Source organism: Amphibalanus amphitrite, unplaced genomic scaffold (genome assembly GCF_019059575.1).
Source record: "Amphibalanus amphitrite isolate SeventyFive unplaced genomic scaffold, NRLGWU_Aamphi_draft 000652F_arrow, whole genome shotgun sequence".
Lineage (NCBI taxonomy): Eukaryota > Metazoa > Arthropoda > Thecostraca > Balanomorpha > Balanidae > Amphibalanus > Amphibalanus amphitrite.
In genome coordinates, this window is record NW_024882146.1 from 295,009 (window position 1) to 314,615 (window position 19,607).

Below are 19,607 nucleotides of genomic sequence, written 5' to 3' on the forward strand. Positions count from 1 at the left end.
TCCCAACAATGCCACAAAGAGAGAATTTGTCTTCTCATCGTTCAATAAAAAGCTGTGAACCTATTTCCTTTTGTTTAGATGCTCCCATCTTGAACCGTACGCAACGTAATGAAACCTCTGTTCAACACACAGCTCTTACACACTCCCGTGGTCTTTTCGACTCTATTTCTATGACCACAACCTCCATTGGCACATCTATTAAAAACTACGTTATCTCGTTTTTAGCCATTCTGGCTGGTATTTTTACCCTCTCTTTCGTAATAACTCTTTTTAAACGTTCACTTTTTCAAACTTCCCCGTTATCATGTTTCGCTTCCGCCAGGCTCTTCAAGCCTGATTATATACAATGTACCACAGTGCGACCGTGCCACGCCCGGCCGGCGCCCCGATACATCTACAACTTCGAGGATCTTCACATTATCATGTAAGCGGAAGTGCAACATGGTGAGGCCAAAATTTTTTGCTCTCTGCTAAGCCTCACGTTTTTGATTGTACATTTTGGTTGCTTGTGTCACATGATGCTTATTGTCACTTGAACGTCACACACCATGGTTCATAAAAAAGACACGGCCAAGTGCCGTCCACATACCTATATGCAAATATGATGGTATGTACTTGTCTTGCTTGTCAAATGTGTATCCTTGTATTACTTGTAAATAGTATGTACTTGTATCGCTGGCCAATTGTTCTTGTATATTTTGCTTCACTATAGTTTGTAGATTTGTCCAAACGTAAAAAGTCGGATACAGGCATTACCACTTCTTCCAAGTTCCCAACATTTCACTACCTAACCATTTATCTCAACACCTCTCGAGTCACAATATAGGTTGTCAGCCGCTTTGCACAACGATGTGTCAGTTATGGTCACAGGTTTCCATCTTCGCGTATCCATCTGGACAAGGGCCCAGTCCAGCCGCGAAGACCTGCACTGGTCGACATCCGTCTGTTCCTGCCATCGAGATTCCCCTGTTGGTTCTCCAGCCACATCAAGCAGCAGTCTTCTAACGCCGACGCCGTCTACACACCCGCCTCATCAACACGGCACGGTGTACCGGTGGACTGAACTCTCTGCGCCACGTCACCACACTCGTGGCAGCGCCTTCCTGCAGGCATCCGGCTACAACATCACCTGACGTCGCCGTCACCTCTCTGGTGACCTCACTATCACCATCTCGGGCGATATCAGGATACCAGCCGGCCGCCGCTGTACTCCAGCACCAAGCGCTGGCCACTCCAGAGGCGCACATACGAGTACCTACGGTCCATCTACATTCTACGGCGTCCGAGAATATTTCTGCTGCACACCATGATGCCTGGCGAACCGATGGGATCTCTACCTGATGCTGCTTTCGATGTCGATCTCCAACAATGCATACCTGTGCATCATACTATCATGTCTTGTTGCAAGTGTTCGTTGACGCCTCCTATTGTCGGCTCCCGGGGAGGGTGAGATAATGTCGCACAGCCTTGCTCCATCCTGCACCCTCACAGTTTACACTAATTGAAACCTTGCAAAATCCTATTCGTTACGCTCATCGTGTGACGGACGGGCGGCCCGGCCCGCACGCATGTACAATAATAAAGTTGATTGACGCTGCGCTTTGCAGTGCCCAGCCGGCCGCCCTGCGTCCTACATTCACGCGTGTCGGTCAGCGTCCCAGTTTCGTACACGTGTGTTTCATCGTATATAAAGTCCTGTATCTGACGCCAATACAATCCAGTTCACCAGCAGACGTCTTTGCTGAAGGTAAGGGCTAAAGGCCCCGCTGACAGCATACTACTATGAAAACGGCCGTAGTGGAGCTCAGTGCATAGACTCGGGCCCTACAAACAGCAATAGACATTAGACAGCACATGCATTGCTTCCAAGCGCTAATCGATGCTGCATAGCTTTTAAACAGATCCGAGAAAGTCGGAACCGAGCATGAACCCATGCGTTCTGTGAAACGGACTGCAGAATTTCAAACTAGAATGATGAATGAGTTTGCAGAAAATGAATGAGTTTCAAATCTCGAGACTGTTTCCTTCCAAGTGGTTCCCTTCCTGGAAGCTCGGTTGCACAATGCACCTATCGCTCTTCCGTCCACCCCTTCCTCACCCACTTCCTCACCCCTTCCGCCGTCCGTGGCCGGTAAGGCCCACGGGGTGACCGTGACTCACATCCGTCTCTGTGAGAACCGATCAGTTGAACCGTGAAGGAACCGCGAAGGACCCCTGTGCGGCACAGACGCGGGCTGGTGACGGACTTCTTGCTGGGTATGGTCAGATAGATATGTATGTATTTGCTACTTCAATCTCCCCTAGATCTCTGTGAGCACCGATCAGGATTCTTGTTTGGTACTTGATGTATCTCCACTGCATGTTGTTGTTTAGAGACCGGTTGTCAAAACCTTGGCTAGCGTGGAAGCCAGCAGCAGTTAGCAGTTTCAGCGGCTTCGAGGCGTCCGTTAGCGAAAGCGAACAACTCGCGTTCGCGGCTGACGTGACGCTGCCGCCGTATTATGGGTGCCTTTCGGCCGTTTTGTGCGTCAGTCGTCAGGGAAACCAAGGCCGGCTGGTGGACGGCGGAAGCGGCCAACTGGCCAGGAACGCGCGCCGGGGCTTCATGGAACGCGTCCCGTTCGGTCACCGTGTCCCTCTAAGGTCAGATTTTGAAAATCTGGGACGCTGAAGGACTGAGTCAAAACTGGACTTATGATGGCATTGTGGCAACTAGTTTTAACGTTGCTGCCGTTCCAATATGGTCATTGGTCATGCATTTTAGCAACAAGTAGGTATGTCCAGTTTCTATATGCTGCTGTATTACACAGATTGGTCATTGGTCATGTATGTAACTAAGGCAGCCCTAATGAGGAAGCAAAACTGCAATATTGGTATGATCAGCGGGATACCCGTCTGCCTTGTTTGAAAGCGCATTTGATTGGAGACCTGACCCGAGGCGACACCCAGTCGGTAGCCCTGGACGCCGCTCGCTGTTCAGGGAACTGCTCAGCTGTCACATATCATCCTCTCAGTCGGTTGCATGGAAATAAACCTAACGACATCTCGAACCGTCCCTGCACCCGCTCACGCATAGCTACGCGGCCATCGGGCCTGGCCGGCGATCCCCCGCTCCAGAGCCCCGCCGCCCAAGGCTACACAAACCCGACCCCCTCGCGCCGGCCGGCCGGCCACCCTGCCGTGCCCCTTCGCCAGTGCCCTGCCGTCGGCCGGCTGCAGTCATACTGCACGCATAGCCGCGCTCCGTCCGGCTGCAAGTGCCCCGGCCGCCGACCCCGGCGCACGCAGGGCAAACAGAACGCTGCAGCGCAACGGCGGACGCCGGCAGTCAAGGCCGAGCGCAGATCAAATTCCGGCTCTGGTTACTCGGGCGGATTAACATGGCCCGCTTACGAGCCTGGTTACGCAGCGGTTCGGCGGCGCCGGCGCCGGTCACGGCGTGCATGGGACGAGGGGGGGGGGGGAGGTGGAGCTGCGACGCACTGAGTTTGACTGCCAGGGGCGGCACGTCGGTGGCTGAACGGGAGTGGCACGGCGCCATGCGGCGTCAAACGACGCACTCCTCACACACGCCTGGTTGGTTCAGTTGACAGTGTCCGCAAAGCTGGGCTAGTGCCGCCCTTTGCACCGTGCACGGTTATTGCACGACGCCGACCTCATCATGCTGAGCTCGGCCGGCGCGGTGACGCATCTCACACAATCTCCGGGAGGACGACAAGGGCTACTCCAATCACCGGGTGGCGCTGGGCAGCGAGCAGTCCCAGAGAGGTGACCGGAGCCGCTCACACCCCGTGTTGCCCGGCGCTGTGCCTTTACTGACACTCGGAGCTAGCTCGCGGCCTGACGCTGCTCTGTTGAGCTGGACGGCTCGGCCAGGCTGAACTATCGGCCAATGACGTCATACAGCAAAACAAACCGAGCAGCGCCGCGCCGCGCCGAGCCGCGCCACTTTTTCGTCGCCACCGGCCGGCAAAACACGCGCCGGGGCGAAATATGCGCGCGCGAAAAGTCTTTTTATGCGAGCTTCCGAACAGCTCACAAAAAGCGAACGCTGAAATCTGGCGCGAGAAAAATGGGTTGTCTTCTCACCTCTTCGCTTATTTTGTGGCGCTTAAGGGCCGGTTTGGAATGCGTAAGCAGGTGACTGGTTATCTAAGGTAGCATCATCATTCACTAGGCTGCAAAGAAGACAGGACTTCCCTGCAGTTGACGTGTCAAGCATTTCACATGTTTCAAGTTGCTAATATCACGTTGTAACGCGTCATTGTGCCCGATATCATGCTCAAGAAACGCATACACTTAAACAGAATGCAAGAGCTCATAAATGGCACTTATTATCATTTTCAAGTGAGGAAACAACGCCTCGCGTCAACCAGCGCTCTGCTCCAAGAGCCCGCTCTTTCCGTGCCACTCCTTCGCGGCTCCACCTCTACCCCGTCGCTGGCGTCGTCGGCCAACGGATCCTCTGCTGGGGTAGGTCAGTCGAGCGTCGGCGCCGGGTCGATGTCGGCGACCACGCCCCGCCGCCGTCAGCGTCGGCTCCGACGGCGACCTGCGTCTGCGCGTCCCGGGAGCCCCCGGACGGCGCCGCGGCCGGGCTCAGAGGACCGCCCGTCCGCCGGGGATGCCCAGAGATGGGTCCTCTCACGGGGACCCACCCGGAGATGGGTCCACACAGGGGGGACGACAGCTGAGCCCCGCGGGCTATGATGGGGAAAATTGGCGCAAACTTTAGAATGATTTGGAAAACTTTGGTGACGTCTCGTTATAGATTTGTTTTATTGCTGGGTGACAGGCGCAATCAGATATCAACTACAATGGAGATAGCTTTTGCAAAATGTATTGCGCGTAATAAACTCGAGAGCCGAGCTCGTCTTTACGAAATTTTACCACATTCTATATGGAAGGTAAAAAAATCGACATTAAAAAAGAAGCCCGAAAAATGCAAATCTACATAGTTCCCAAGTTAACACCAAGGTATAGGTATACGTGGTGCATTGCAAAATGCACGACACGTGACACGATACGACATTGCGAAATGCATACTCCTCACTGTTCATGCCATGGTTCATCCAGCTACTGGTGCAGGGCTTACAGAGCTCTGTTCCATCTTCCCCATCGCCGCGGTCGGCTCGTTGCTCCAGTACCCCAGTGTCGCAGCGTCAGCCCTGCTGCGTCGCACGCACCGTTCGGTCCCTAAATAAACACCCACGCCGGCGCGCGGCGCCCGGCGCCGCCCGGCCGGGCCTCCCCGAACCTTGACAGCACTGAACCAGTGCCGCTGCCGGCCGCCACCCGGCGCCAACCCTTCTAAATGCGGCGGCGGCGGCGGTGACGTCAGCGGGCGGGGGCGGCCGCCACCTGTTTACACCCTCCCGCGCACCCCGAAACGGGACCAAACGGGACCGAACGGGAACGGAACGGTACGCATAGCGGGGCCGACTGGTGCAGGTGTGTGCGTATGCAGAGCATTTGGAATTATATCTGCAACATGATGGGGTGTGCAGGCTGCACGGTTCCGCTAGTTGTGAACATTTCAGGTCCCGTGCATGGCTATCAATTTTCTATGAATTTCATCAGGAAATTCAGAGGCTGGTTTCCGGGTGCTCTGGTTACATTGTCACTTGCCCCAGTTACATAAAATTGCACACAGTGTTCCTGAGTTCCGGTAGGCTGTGATGAGGCGAGGGGTTTGTGTATCTTCACATCTCCACTTAGGGGGGGGGGGGGGCTGCTGTTGGACTGCGTTCGAGGTTGCGTCCGGTGGTCTAGTTCGGTGAACGTTCGGCAGCCTGTGCGACCACCGGCTGGCGGCAGAGCTGCTCCGGTGTCCGCGTGGCCCCACCGCCACGCCGCGCCGGCCCCACCGCCACTATTTGGGTTAGCGCTGGTCCACCGATAAAAGGGTGTTGACCTGCGCGTGTGCAGTGACGGAAATAGCGCGCGGCGGCAGAGGCGCCAGCTGACGGCGCCCATGGCGGGAGAGTGGCGCTCGCGCCCGGGGCACTGCGCGAATCTAGGCCGAGCGGAGGGAGAACAACACTGACCGGCTCCAGACCAGGCTGAGACGCGGTCACTCGGTCCACCAACTTTGATCTCACCCATGTTCGACCCGTTCACAGCCGGAAACCTCATATGTTTCCGATGCAAAAACACCGATTACAACTCCCATAACTCGATTATAATGTGTGCCAAAATACGCAGTCCGTTTTTTGTGGAGTTCTCAGCCTCGTCTCTGGCACAGACCGGCTGAATCTCGGGCCGTGTCTTTTCTCAATCTCACCCTCTCTGAATCAGCCCCCATCCATCAGTCGTGTTTTACCTCGGTCGGCGCGGGGCGGGCATCAAAGGGGAGCCGCCCTGGCGAGCTGCAGTCGCCGCCGCCGCCGCCTAGTAGCCGCCCAGGAGCCGCTAACTCACCAGCCGCCCAGCCGCCTCACGAGCAGCTGCGTCTGATCAGACGCCTCTTCCGGGCACCCGGTGGTGTCGGCCAGGGGAGTAAACAACGGGAGGGGGGGGGGGGCGAACGGGGAAATCGGTCCGCTCTCCTTCCCTTTCCATACTGCCGTTACTACCGCCGCCGCCGGCACGGGAGCCGTTTCAGAGACGGCGCAACGGTCGCACATCTTGATGGAGCGGCGTATTAAACCCTTTGACACGACCGAGCGACAAACACCGTCTTGAGTGGTAAACACCGTCTAACGGCCGACCGATCGACGGTGGCGAGCGGACGAAATTTAAATGCGTCATGAGCGGCGCGGATCGAGACAAAGCGGCGGAACGAGCCGTGCGGAACCGGAGACGCGGACGAGGCGCGCCGCGGAAGCCGCAATGCGCCGTCAGTGCCGCAATGCGACATAGCTGGGGTGATTATCGTCAGTGGTCTGCCGGCCGCGTGCCTGGCACTTCAGCCGTGAACGGGTTACCGTGCGGGCCGGCCGCGGGGAGGGGTACGGTGGGTAGGACCGGGGAGAGTAGGGAGCCCACGTGTGGGGAGATTTGAATGGTGCAGGCGTGCTGGGTACGGGTGAAAACAGGACAATGTTTTCGTCGTTCGAGCCGAGAATTTAAATGAATGACACCCATGGAATTAAATGGGTCACAAAATAAAGGATATAAATGCATGCGTATTGTGTAACAATGCATTGTAACATTGTGGGCCCGCTTAGGCGATCATGCACACCATGGCACCTACAGGTCTTACTCCAATTAACAATGCACTGTACTTGTGTGCTTAGTGGCACGCACACACAGACGCCTGCCATAATTCCACCTACCCCTTAGTCTGCAGAAGCTCACAGTTACTGCACTATGCCGGCGCAGTGCGCTGGCGAGGCCACGGGGAGCGGTAGGGGTGTGTGCAGGAGCAGGCTTTGTTCCATCAAACAATAGGAACTGTGTCAGAATGCAACGGGGTGCGTACAATGGGCGCCGCTGCTAACCCATTTTGAATTATGGACAGGCCGTGTCCTGGTCTATGCATAGATCAATTCCATGAAACGCAGAAATTGAAAATGGTATTAAACACGGCTACATTCCTCACATATTCCGAACTACAATGTTGATTTAACGCATTAGAATACTCCTGCCCTTACATTTACATAGGTATATTTCATGTATTTTATTCTCAACAATGAATGGTGGATTTATTTGAAAACGTAATTAATAGATGTTTAGATTATAATTTAATAGTCATTAACATTCTTATTGAACTTATTTCCCCAAAATACGCATTATGCAATAGTTGCAATTGCAAAGTCAACCTTATCCTGCGTCCTCTTCACTTCAGCACATGTCTGATGTCGTCATGCCTACTGGTTGCGTTCGCCATGGGCCCGGTGTTCCCGTATCGATATTGATTTCCCTCTCCTCCCAGCCCGCTTCAGACCGCGGAAATCCCTTTATCGCGGCCTCCTCCCCTCGGCCGTCGTCTTCCCGTCCCCTCCTCCCCTCCCCTCCCTCTTCTCCCCTTCCCCCGCGAGCAGATGCGCGTCCGTTAGGCGGTCGTCGCGCGCGCATTGTTGTTGTTTACCGGGCGCACCCCTTCATGGCACCCTTGCTCCAGTTCTGCGCTCCTTTCGCTCCGGGCCGGCGGCGTCTCGGCCGCATATTCAAACGGAGGAGCGCGCGGGGCCAGCGGCCCGACCGAGCGGGTTCATTGTATTCCCCGGCATCCGAACCCAAAATAACCGGTTCAGAGACCCTCTGGGCAGCGGACTCCAAAAGGCTGCGGAAGGGATGGCGTCGCTGAACCCGTCCCGCTCACCCTTCGCCGTCCCTCCCCCGTTCCCCCGCCCCACCGGCCGGCCGCCGCTCGCCGCGCGGCCGTCGCCCGCTCGGCCGGCCGCTCCGAAGGCCGGCCTTCGTCGCCGCTCGGGCGGCGTGGTCACCGCCGTCCTCTCACCCCGCTCTGCATACACGGCAGCCCTTTGGTACCGCCGCCGGCCCTCCCAGCCCCCCGGGCACGCGCCAGAGAGAACGGCCGACTCTCGGTTTCAACCCGTTCGCCGGGGCGGGGGCGGGGGCGGCGCGGAAGCGGTGTAGATATGGGTCAGCAGAGCGCCCGGCCCGGACGGGTGAAGGACGGAAGGGTTGGCCGCGCGAGAGCGTAAACAAAGGGTGAATGGCACCGGGCAAGGTTACGCGACGAGAGTGAAACCGACCTCGACTGGCGGCGGGGCGCGCGCGCGCGTGAACCGGTTAGGCTTTAAATGGGTACGGCCGGACGGGTTGTAGAGAGGGTTGAATGGATAGTAGGGGCTGAGGAATGCGGTAGGGTAACGGGTAGGCTAGCAGATGAATGGGTGATATATTGACTGTTTGTTGACGACTAATGGAACATGATACGTGCTACTGAACTGTTTGGGAATTATTTGGATAAAGTCGATTATAACAATGAACAATAATACACATTTTGAATATGCATTAAGCTCATTATCAATTAATTAACAGGTAATTAAACACTAAAATAGCTGTGACAAAGTTATTCCCCAGCAGGCGCAAAAGCTGGCTTGCTGTGACACTATTGTTTTGGCTATAATCTGCACACTTATCTTTGGTCTTCCATACCAATAGGTAAACTGTCTTTCAAGTTTCAACCACGCCAAATAAAAGCCACCATCTGGAAAACAGCAATCATACATATCGAAGGAACTCTTTGTTAGAACGGCAAAAATCCAGAAATCGTTATATCAATGAGCATGCCTCACATGATATGAACACAAAGCTGTGACGTACAAATGCTACGTGCGTCTGACCGTCTGTGACTGACCGTCTGTGACTTGCTTCTTGGATGTGCTTTGACCATGGCTATTATTTTCTTCAGGTGGACGAAACTCATCTGAATCAAACTCAACACGGACCGGTGAGTATCTAACTGCAACTGCCGCCATACTAACATCTCACAAACCCTGCTTTTATATCCTCGGTGTGTTACTGAGTCACCGTTTTTGAATTCAAAGGGCCTTTATATCATACCTTCTTTATTTATGACCTCACTGCTGTGGCTCAAAACGCATAACGCCATATCGGCGTGGCCATAAAATCCAATGATGAGTTTCTTTTACTGTTCTCGATTGTCCTTTCATGTTCACTATAGGTAACTCCTTTTATTCGGTCGATGCTGTCAAAGCTGAGTGCTGTGTCTATGCGGTGTGTTGTACGGTGGGATGGCTATAGCCGACTCCGGACTGAGATCCAGCTCAGTCAGCGGCCAGCGTGTTTGGTCTCAGGGCCCAGGAAGCAGGCAGGCACGTCCGGTCGCCGCCGGCCTGGCCCAACCGCGGCCGCCGCCGGCGACGCGCGCACTGCCATCTGTTGAGAGACTCTGACAACACCTCTCGGGCAGCGGCCGGCCGCACAGTTTGGGATGCTCGGGCCAGCGCCGCCGATAATGGCGCGATGGTTTGAAAAGAAACTGGTCTCTAGCGACGGCTGTGAGGCTGAGAAATCCTAAGACGGTGTTTCTGCTTTTTTTCGGGTACTTTTTCCAACAGGCCCTGATCTCAGTACCTACCAGTAAATTAGTTGGTTGGACAGATAGATAGGTAGGTACTGAATTTTAATTAAAATTGGTTATGAGATCGTTTCGACTTCGAGATAGTTTCTGAACCCACAAGACAGCAGAAAACTGCAGTTCAAAACTTAACGAATGACCAATTTTGCTATGAATATGCGTGCCTCAATGGCAGTTTGCTCATAATAAAAGAAAACTTAGCACACATCCCTCGTTTCACAATAACCCATTTTGATTATCCCTGATCCATCAAAAACATATTGTTAAGACATCGACCTCTTAAAACTCACTCTCTAATGATAGTGGGCTTTCACGTGATCGAGTCTTTCGCCTTTTTACTTCCTGTCTACTCGAAACTTATAGCACAGGACAGCATATGCACGGTAGAGCCGCCACCGCCGGCCGGTCGGATCCCTCCCGTTCTGGTCGCCACCGCCGCCGCTGCCGCCGCGGCCCCACCGTGTCGGACCGCCGAAAATCCATACCCTCCACCCCCGCGCCATGCGTCAGCTCACGCGGCCGGCAAAAAAGGCCGACTTGTTTGGCCTGATTGAGATCGGGTCGATAGTATTCACGGTCGTCACTGGGCTGGCTTGGAGCGGTTCCGCCACCGCCGCCCGGCCCGCACGCGGCGCGCCGCCTCCCAAAGGCTTAACCGATCAAAAGCGGCACAATGGGCTCGCCGGCGCCTCGCTACCTGTCGTCAGGTGAATGAAGAAGGGGTGCCGGGCCGCGCCGAGGTGCGGGGAGGCTCGCACGCGCCGCACACGAGCGATCAAAACGGGGCCGGGCCGAGCGGCAATTTTCCGTGATATCAAATTCAGTGGGGTGGCCCGCAGCGTCCTCAATGGCAGTGATTACACGAGAGGGTTAATATTGGCACACTGTTGTGAAAGGAAATTGGACGCGCGTGCGGGATGCAAGGGGTGCGCGTGAAAATCCCCAGGGAAAACGGAGCTTAGTGGAAGGCTTGAAAGAGCGGGTTGAGGAATTCACAAAAACACGGCATTTTCCACGCGTCAGGGGTGTGATCAAAGGGGAAGAAAGAAGCCGTCCATGGATTGAAACTGCTACTTTGGCGCCGGCTGCCGGGTGGCCTATTGTTGGCGCCACCTCCAGTGACAGCCCGCACGCGCCGGGACCTTGGGCGGTAGAGGAAAAGAGAAAGGATGGCGACTATGAAACGAGAGGGTTAGGATCTTCAAGACGGGTGGGAAGTGGGCCAACGGATAGACGGCAGGCGTAGGTTTTGAACCCTTTCCTCATTGTTTGCTCTTTCAACTCCTTTGGGACGCATCTATGATAATGAAAATATGATTGCTGATTTTACATTAAGAAATAAAACGCAAAACACATAAGCTCGCTCATTAGGTAGTACCTTTCCGATACATTTAGTGGCCAGAAGCCAAAGTTCAAATGAGTAGATAAAAAAAGCTTTTTGGTTTTCTATTCAACATTTTCTTTTCTGCTTATGTCCATGGGCGCAGCATTGCCAGTAACCGCACATCGACCACTGTTTTTTATCACATAAGGGTTAGAAATTACTTCCTTCCCGTGCTGACTGGTCGCTCCCCACGGATATATATTATTCATGCCGCCGGTGTGCGATAGTCGTGTTTTATCGCCCGGTCCCCTCCCCACCGCGCCCGGCCCGTGCCCCCGGGCGCTCCCCAGGGCGGGGGCGGCGGCGGCGGGGGCGGCGGCGGTCGCTGAAGGCTGACATCGCGATAAAGAGTTATCGACCCGCGTCACCGGTATGAATATGGGTCCGACGCGCGGTGTGTCGAGGTGTGGTGAGGTGCGGCGCGCTTACCCGGCTGCCATCGATCCGGGCTGGTTGGGCGCCGCGCCGGGGCGCCGCGGGGCGCCGGTCACCCGCCCGGAGGGCGCCCCGGCACGGTTCGTCGGAAGGTCATCTCAGGCTCAAAAGAAACGATATATACCATTCGAAAGCTGACGTTGAGCTGAATCCAAAAATGTAATTTTTATCAAAATCGATCGATGGCCTTTTTTGAAAATTGCGTTTTTGTAAAAACTTTATAATTTTTTATTTAATGGGCTGTCCCGGACATTCTTGAAAACATATACATGTATTTTTGAGTTCCAGTGAAAGCTGAACGCCAAAAGAACAATATTTAGCGAAGCAATATTTCCAAACATTAATATGCGTCTCCCTTAGCCGACAATAAGGCGCAATTACACAGCTCAGTGTCACGATGGACCAAAGTCGGCCACACAGAAGCGCGAAATGACACTTATCGACTCGCAGACCCGGCGCTCTCGGCCCGCCTGACCGGCCACGGCAAGGAGGTTCGGCTGTCGTTCTACCAAACGGGCGTCATATTTGTTAGTTTAACGGTTAAAGTCGGTACTTGAGTTATTCAGGATACATGAGTCGAAGATTCACTGCTCTGTCATCTTCACATCATGCATTAATTTGCATTTGTTCATGTCTACTTTGCTCAATTGAGCCTGGTATCATGCCCATATTAGGAAAATCGGTCGCGCTGAAATGTCAGAGGTTGTACCGGCCTCAGCTCGGGTGGAGTGGTATAGCGCCCGGTGGGGCAGGGTAACCTTTGACCGGTCGCACGGCCGAGCAGCTGTCACCAGTACAGCCTCTGACAGTGAAACCCCGCTCACTTCCCCTGCGCGGGCACTGAGCGCAGCTGGATGGAACAAAACATGTGTAAGAAAAATGTAAATCAAAGCATGTTGTAAATCAAGCAGAACAATGCATTTTCGTCACAGGTATCCTGAATAATTTTAATAGCGATGTGGACAGTTAAACTGACAAATATGACATTTGTTTAGTAGAACGAGAGCCGAACGTTCTTTCCGTGGCCGGTCAGGCGGGCCGAGAGCGCCGGGTCTGCGAGTCGATAAGTGTCATTTCGCGCTTCTGTGTGGCCGACTTTGGTCCATTGTGACACTGAGCTGTGTAATTGCGCCTTATTGTCGGCTGTGGGAGACGCATATTAATGTTTTGAAATATTGCTTCGCTAAATATTGTTCTTTTGGCGTTCAGCTTTCACTGGAACTCAAAAATACATGTTTATGTTTTCAAGAATGTTCGGGACAGCCCATTGAATAAAAAAATATAAAGTTTTTACAAAAACGCAATTTTCAAAAAAGGCCATCGATCGATTTTGATAAAAATTACATTTTTGGATTCAGCTCACCGTCAGCTTTCGAATGGTATATATAGTTTCTTTTGAGCCTGAGATGACCTTCCGACGAACCGTGCCGGGGTGGAGACACCCCTAGGCCACACAGCGCACTGCGCAGACTGCTACAGGACTGACGGCTTCGGTATCGGTGCCTTCAGTCCTGCTAGGAGAACGGATGTCGCGATATTGAGTGGTAGCGTGGCTCCCTTCCGAGCAGTCAAGCTACCCATGCGCATAAGAAAAGTAAGCATCAGGAGTTTAAGCGAAAGGAGAACGCAAAAGGAATTGATGATTTTTTTTTCTTGTTTCTATGACGCTCAATTTTACAGATCCAGATGACATTTCATGACAGACGTTTTCATGTCGGTCGATACAGTACCTATATACCTACAAAACAGATTCGCAATCAAGGATGTTTTTCATTCAGCATGTAAGACGTTAAGATAAAGGATGATTTGTTCAGCTACCATTCACTGTTCGATCAGGTAGCGGAAAATATTAAAATCATTCATCGTGAACCCGTCTGATTGATTACCCGTTGTTCGGAGCACGGAAAGCACCGTGGCCCACCGAATAGCGTGGCGGCGCGATCGGCTGCCCGGCCAGCTGCCAATTCGGGCGACTCCACCGTACTGGCAACCCCAAAATTGGCCTTTATTAAATCCTTCTTCGATCAGCCGCTTAATCGCATCAGTCTATCGAGCCGTGATTAAAGCTGGTTATTTCCACGAACAAAAAAGGTTATTAGTTTCGGCCTATGTGCAGTATGGAAGCTCTGATTATTGGGACGTATTTAAAGCAGACTCCTTAATGAGCACATTTAAATGGCTGATAGTTTATGTTAATCGTCATTCGGTCTATGACGTCAAAACTATTAAAGCGCTTTCTCATTTCGGCAAGTCAGCGTGGTGAAGGATGCATTAGCGTGGGTGGCTAACCCCTTTTGCACCATCATGCAACCACAATTAGGTAAAGATATGAATCAGCTAAATAAATGTCAGACATTAGGGTACCGAATTCGACGGAATAATTAACGACTGCACAATTGATAAAAGGTCATTAACAACTTCCACTTACTGAAAGGACACACCCGTTAACGGGCATGCCTACACGAGGGTTTCATATATTGAATGTTCTTCTATGATTTATCGAGAGTAGTACGCTTAGAATGTGCGAATAACGAAGCCCGTCTAGCCACTACACAACATACCACCACCCAGTCCATAACATCTATCTGTGAAAGAGCCATAGCTGCCTAGGTTTTTACCAGCTTGTTTATGCAAAGCAAGCCTGTTGTGCTATTACCACAGTAATATACTTCCTTACTGACCGACCTGATGAGCATGGAAGCGAACCGGCCGTCACATTGATTGCATACATAATTCTGTCATCAATGCGTCCTAGCTAGCTCGACTGGCGAGCAGAGGCGCACTGTACCATGAAGAGGGAAGAATAACCGGTGCATAATGCATCGGACGCATGATACGGTGCTCGGTGTCCTGGGTTAACAGGCATTCAGAGGGCCGAGGGAGTTATCGGAAACGGATCGGCCGCCCGAGGCGCCCTCGATGGTCCTGTTGAATTTTGGAGCTCGGGTAATCAGGAAAACCGAAGAAACTGAAAAGTGGTACTGGAAAATTTATAAAGGGATGGAAATGCATACCTATGTCATGAGAATGGCGGCTTGTCATCCAGCATCTATTGTTTAGGTTTTCGGGAAAGTGCAACAATTTTTTATTGCAATCCATTGTCAGCGGAAAGGAAAGAACCTAAACTTGAAAACAGTTTCTGAATTGAATAATCCCAGAGTTATTAAACAAAAAAATGTCTGTTAGTGAAGTAGCCTAGGCATTTGAGAGTATTCAACAAGTTAAATGCCTACTCATACTCAATTAGGTACATCTAATCGCTGGGTTAAACCACACACGCAGAGGCACACCATTTTGAAGCGAGGTAGCGAGTCGGGGGTCGTTTGCATGAAGGGAAGGGGGGACGTGCGTCACTGCCCGGCGGGGCGTCACCAATCGACTCGTTACCGGACCAGCACCTCTGTCGGCCGGCTGGCCTGATTGGTGCGGATTTGCATGTAATCTGCGTTCGTTGTGTGGCTGGTGAGGGGACAGCAGCAGCCAGGGGCGCCGGCAACGGGGGCGCATTATCGTCACCGGCGCTAGGCGCACGCGGCCCACCAAACTCTTTATGCCGCGTAAAAAGCGTCCCAATCAGAGCACCTTGTTGAATACCGCGTAAAGAGGGCATTTTATGTAAAAACGGATGAGTTATGACGGCGGCGCAGCGGCGGCGGCCGCGGCGCCGGCGGCGGAGGGTTTAGGGCAGCTGGGTCGAACGGGCGGCTCCGTATTCAAATGAGCCCGGCCGGGTCCGCGGCGCGCCGAGCAGCCGCGTTTACGACGGACGCTGGGGAAACAATGCCGGGGACGGCGCGACTGATTTGCATACGTAGGAGCGGGCCGGGGAGTGAGCGCGCGGGGAGGACGGGGCACACCGCGCCCACAGAGCTGAGCTGGCTGGCTATAACAGGGGTTAGCGACCAGCGGGGACCGGCCGGCCGGCGCCGCATTCCTGGCCAGCCCAAACGGCCGGCTGCCCTCTGTCCCCGCGCCCGGTGCCGACAATAGGGGTCGGAAACTCGCCCAGTACCTCGCCCAGGCCCCGGCTCGATGGGGCTCCAGTTCCGAACAGGTTCCAGGTCGGGTTCTGCCTCGGCCGGCGCCGGTATGATGTGCTAGGTGCGCTTCCTGGCGCTGTGACTCCAAGAAGGCTAAGCTCAGACAACTGGGGCTGCGCGAAGGGGAGAACGGATCGATTACGTTGGGGTGGCGAGCTCCTGCGCGCGCCGCGGATCCGTCCCCTTGTCTTTCACGCATGTTCCCGCGCAGCCGCCACGCCTTCTGCGGCCGCTCAGCCAACGGGTGAAAGGGTTGGCGGCGCGCGCGCTCATTGGCCGAGCGGCGAAAGGGTTGAGCGTCAATTGGCTGTCGCCGGCCGGCCGGTGGGAGGTCTCAGCCGGCGTCTCCGCCAATGGGAGCGGGGTAAGGAAGCCGGCGTTGGGCCGGGGCGGCCGCCGAGGGTTCCCGGATAAGACGCCGGCAGATAGGACGAGTGGGGAGGCTCAGCGGGCTGCCCGGACCAGTGACGGCCCATTGTGATACCGGCATGCTGTGTGTGATTTCAAAGTGATTTATCGAAGAGCTTGCTGTAGCACGTCAGAAACACGAAGCTGAACGTTATCCTTTGCCTTACGAGTATCATTACATTTGACAGCTTGTGTTAGATTGAATGCTAGAAAAAGCATTAAGTGAAATTTATGCCAAAAGAACAAATGCCGGTGATATCTGAGAAAATACCCTGCTGGAAAAACGACTGAAATGACGGGGTATGTACCACTTGTAAATTAGCCTTTCTTTCCAACTTCGATATATGTGTCATAAGATAGCTGGGATTTAGTAGCGACGGCCTCGGTACATTGATAAAGCGGCACCGGGGCACTGGGCTTTTTCAAAAGGTGCTGAACTGCGCCACACCCGACCGCTGCGCTTTGTTTGAGCTATGATAAGTGGAGCTGGCTGGCGCCTTCCGTCGGGTGTTACCTGTCTCGGTGGACTGAAACTCGTCTTATCGTTCACCGGCCGATGACTGAGCCAACCCAATCGACCCACTAAGATAGGACCCTCGGACACACAGACGCGCACGGCGCCAGTCACCCTGCACGACTCGGCTGCCAGCGGATAACCCATGGATAACTCTCGGATCGGTGCAATTCTGTGTCTAGAGTACGAACTCTTCTTACCGCTGAGAGTTGAAGGCATGAATGAGGGATGGGAGAATCGGATGACAGTCGGCCGTATCATCAAACGAAGAATTAACTTGTAGAGCGGTTTGCAATGTGCTTCACCCCATTCATTTGTGTTTTCGCTTTTGGTGTGTAGTATGGCTTTTTAATTAGACATGACGTCATGTTCATAGACTGTATGGTTCTGCCTTTTTAATGTTTCAAGTAAACTCTCGGTGGACGCCCTTCCAAACTCCACCACAGATCACCAGGCATTATATTGGGGAGACGTAAGACTGGGCCCGGCACCCACCGAAACGGCTCAGTCACGGGCTGTGTTTCCGCTCTCAGTGACTGTCCTCCCCTGCCCGGCAGTGTCCTCCCACCCCTCCCCTCCCTACCCCGGGCCGCCACCCCTCGCGGCAATCAATGGCTGCTCGCGGAGCCACGGCGAGGGTGGCGCCGACACCGACAGAGCCTGCACCCGAGAGAGATACGGAGAGAGGGGACAGAGGAGCTCTGTGCGACCGCGCCTGTTCCCCACCGCCGCCGCTGCCGCCGTCATCCGTATTGGATTGGCTGGAGCGGATTGTGGGGACGGAATCCCCCAGTGCCCAGGATTGTGCTCGGTTGGAGGAGCGGAAGTAGCTCTGATACATACATGGCTAGAGTTATACTGTTGTGACATCGCAGAAAATGCTCTCACGGATGATGATGAAGCATTATTTTAGCTTTCAAGGAAGTGGACATTCTTTGAATGATTCATATCGCTTCAATAATCCATTTTTTCATTTCATTGAGGGCCTCGCTATGCAACCGACTTCTGTCAGCCAGATTTCGGTTCTCGTTTCTGATCCCTGTGTGTAGGTCCTAGTGGGTCCGCCATATGGCGTTTTCATGCCGCGGGTGGTATTGTGCGTCTGTGTGCGTGTCCTTCTGCACACACTCGGCACATATGCGCCGGACGGGGTCAGCTAGCCCAGCTGCGTCGGCGCTCCTCAGCATTAGAGTTCTGCACGGCTGCAATTTTCCACAGCCTAGCCGCCCCGCAGCCGTGGCTCCACAGCCACAGCCGCCCACAGCCGTGGCAAACTGTGGGCAGCCAGCCGTCAGCCGGCCGTGGATACTTTCAATGAAATGCAACCAAATAGCATACCTATATTAAGTTGTTTTTAGTTGAAACATACAGCCAAAAGCACATTGCAATGGGCTATAGATTCTCAAGCTCATGAAGCATCATAGGTTAAGTGGTTGTGTATCTGGCTTTACGCCGAAGGCCTGAAGCCTGATGCGCATCGCATGCCTACACCACAAGCCCTTGCAAGGGGTTAAGAAAGATGGGTAGGTAGGTACCTACATCAACAGAAAACATAAACAACGGACCAGAATAGAAGCACTAGCAGTGCAGACATCTAATGCCAAATCCTGAAGCATGGTTGTGGGACAGAACAACAGACCCTGATGCTTTTCATTATCAATGTTAGGTATGGAAAATGAAACTGAAGTTGATGGACTGTCAAACAGTGATTGTCTAGTCAAAACTCTTGCTTCTTTCTTACCTTGCATATTTTCTGGGGTGTGATATGCCAGGCTTGAAGCAGCCTTCTGAGCAAGTCTCAAACTAATTTGATATGCAAGGCATCAAAACACTAGTGAGCATTGAGCATCCAAGAAAGAAAAACATTCATCTATTTTGGTTTTTCCAAATAATGATCTTCGCTCAAATCCCCAAGGACGTGCGAGCCACAATTGCCTCTTTCAATCAAAAATTATACTTGATTTTTTAATGACGTCAATAGCAAAGAAGTGGCAATAAATTGTTTTGTGTCTTTATAAACAGCCAAAAAAATTATAAATAATAATAATGATGCTATACAATTAAAATTTTTCTCTCAAACAAAGATTAATTATCAAATTCTTACATTTTCAGAAGAAGACGTCATTTTATTAGTAAAGTCAACAGCTCGCGTAAGAAATATTGTGTTCATGGTTTTCACTGTAATGTGAATTACGTGTTCAGGGTTTTCACCATCATGTGAATTAACCATAAGTAAGGTTCATGTTCACTTATAATCTAATTTCATTGGCTTCGTTGATCACCATTTTCTGTTAGCGGTCACTCACACACCAGTTAGAACATAAAGCGCCAGTTTTGTATTATGTAATTGGACTTGCCGAAAATCCAGAAATACATCTAAGAGTTATTTTAGATAATATTTTATGAAGCCTTTACCTGCCTTTACCTAGGCGTGATTTCTTTTTCTATTACCTGAAAGAATTATTGAACGTTCGTCTTCAATAGCTGTAAGGTGCTCTCCTAATGACCAGGTGAGATTGATTTGAGAGGGATGTGACAATGCAACATGTTGCATTTTCTGAAACTGTCAAGCTCTTGATGATGAAGGAACAATTGGTACCTATAATTAGTATTCTGTACCAGAGTGCAAACTCCCCTACAGCAAATGGTAAAACCATTACAGGTTTTCAAAGGCTTCACCACTTTCAATGTTGCTGGGCATCCTTTGCATGATTTTTACAGGCTAGACTGCTTATCAGAATGTAAGATTAAGGATTTAAAATTTTACATTTGAGTACTTAATATTGAGCTTGAAATCTCACAGCCGTGGCC

At 52.6% G+C, this 19,607-nt stretch overlaps 1 protein-coding gene across 1 annotated transcript in view; it reads left to right on the plus strand.

The window, feature by feature from the left end:
• The window catches only part of LOC122364030 (protein krueppel-like), a 43,472-nt gene that overhangs the window by 12,272 nt on the left and 11,593 nt on the right, over positions 1-19,607 (plus strand). The window contains exon 2 of the mRNA XM_043334031.1: positions 9,326-9,364. The gene's annotated coding sequence lies outside the window, so the exon portion shown is untranslated. The remainder of the gene's footprint in view (positions 1-9,325; positions 9,365-19,607) is intronic.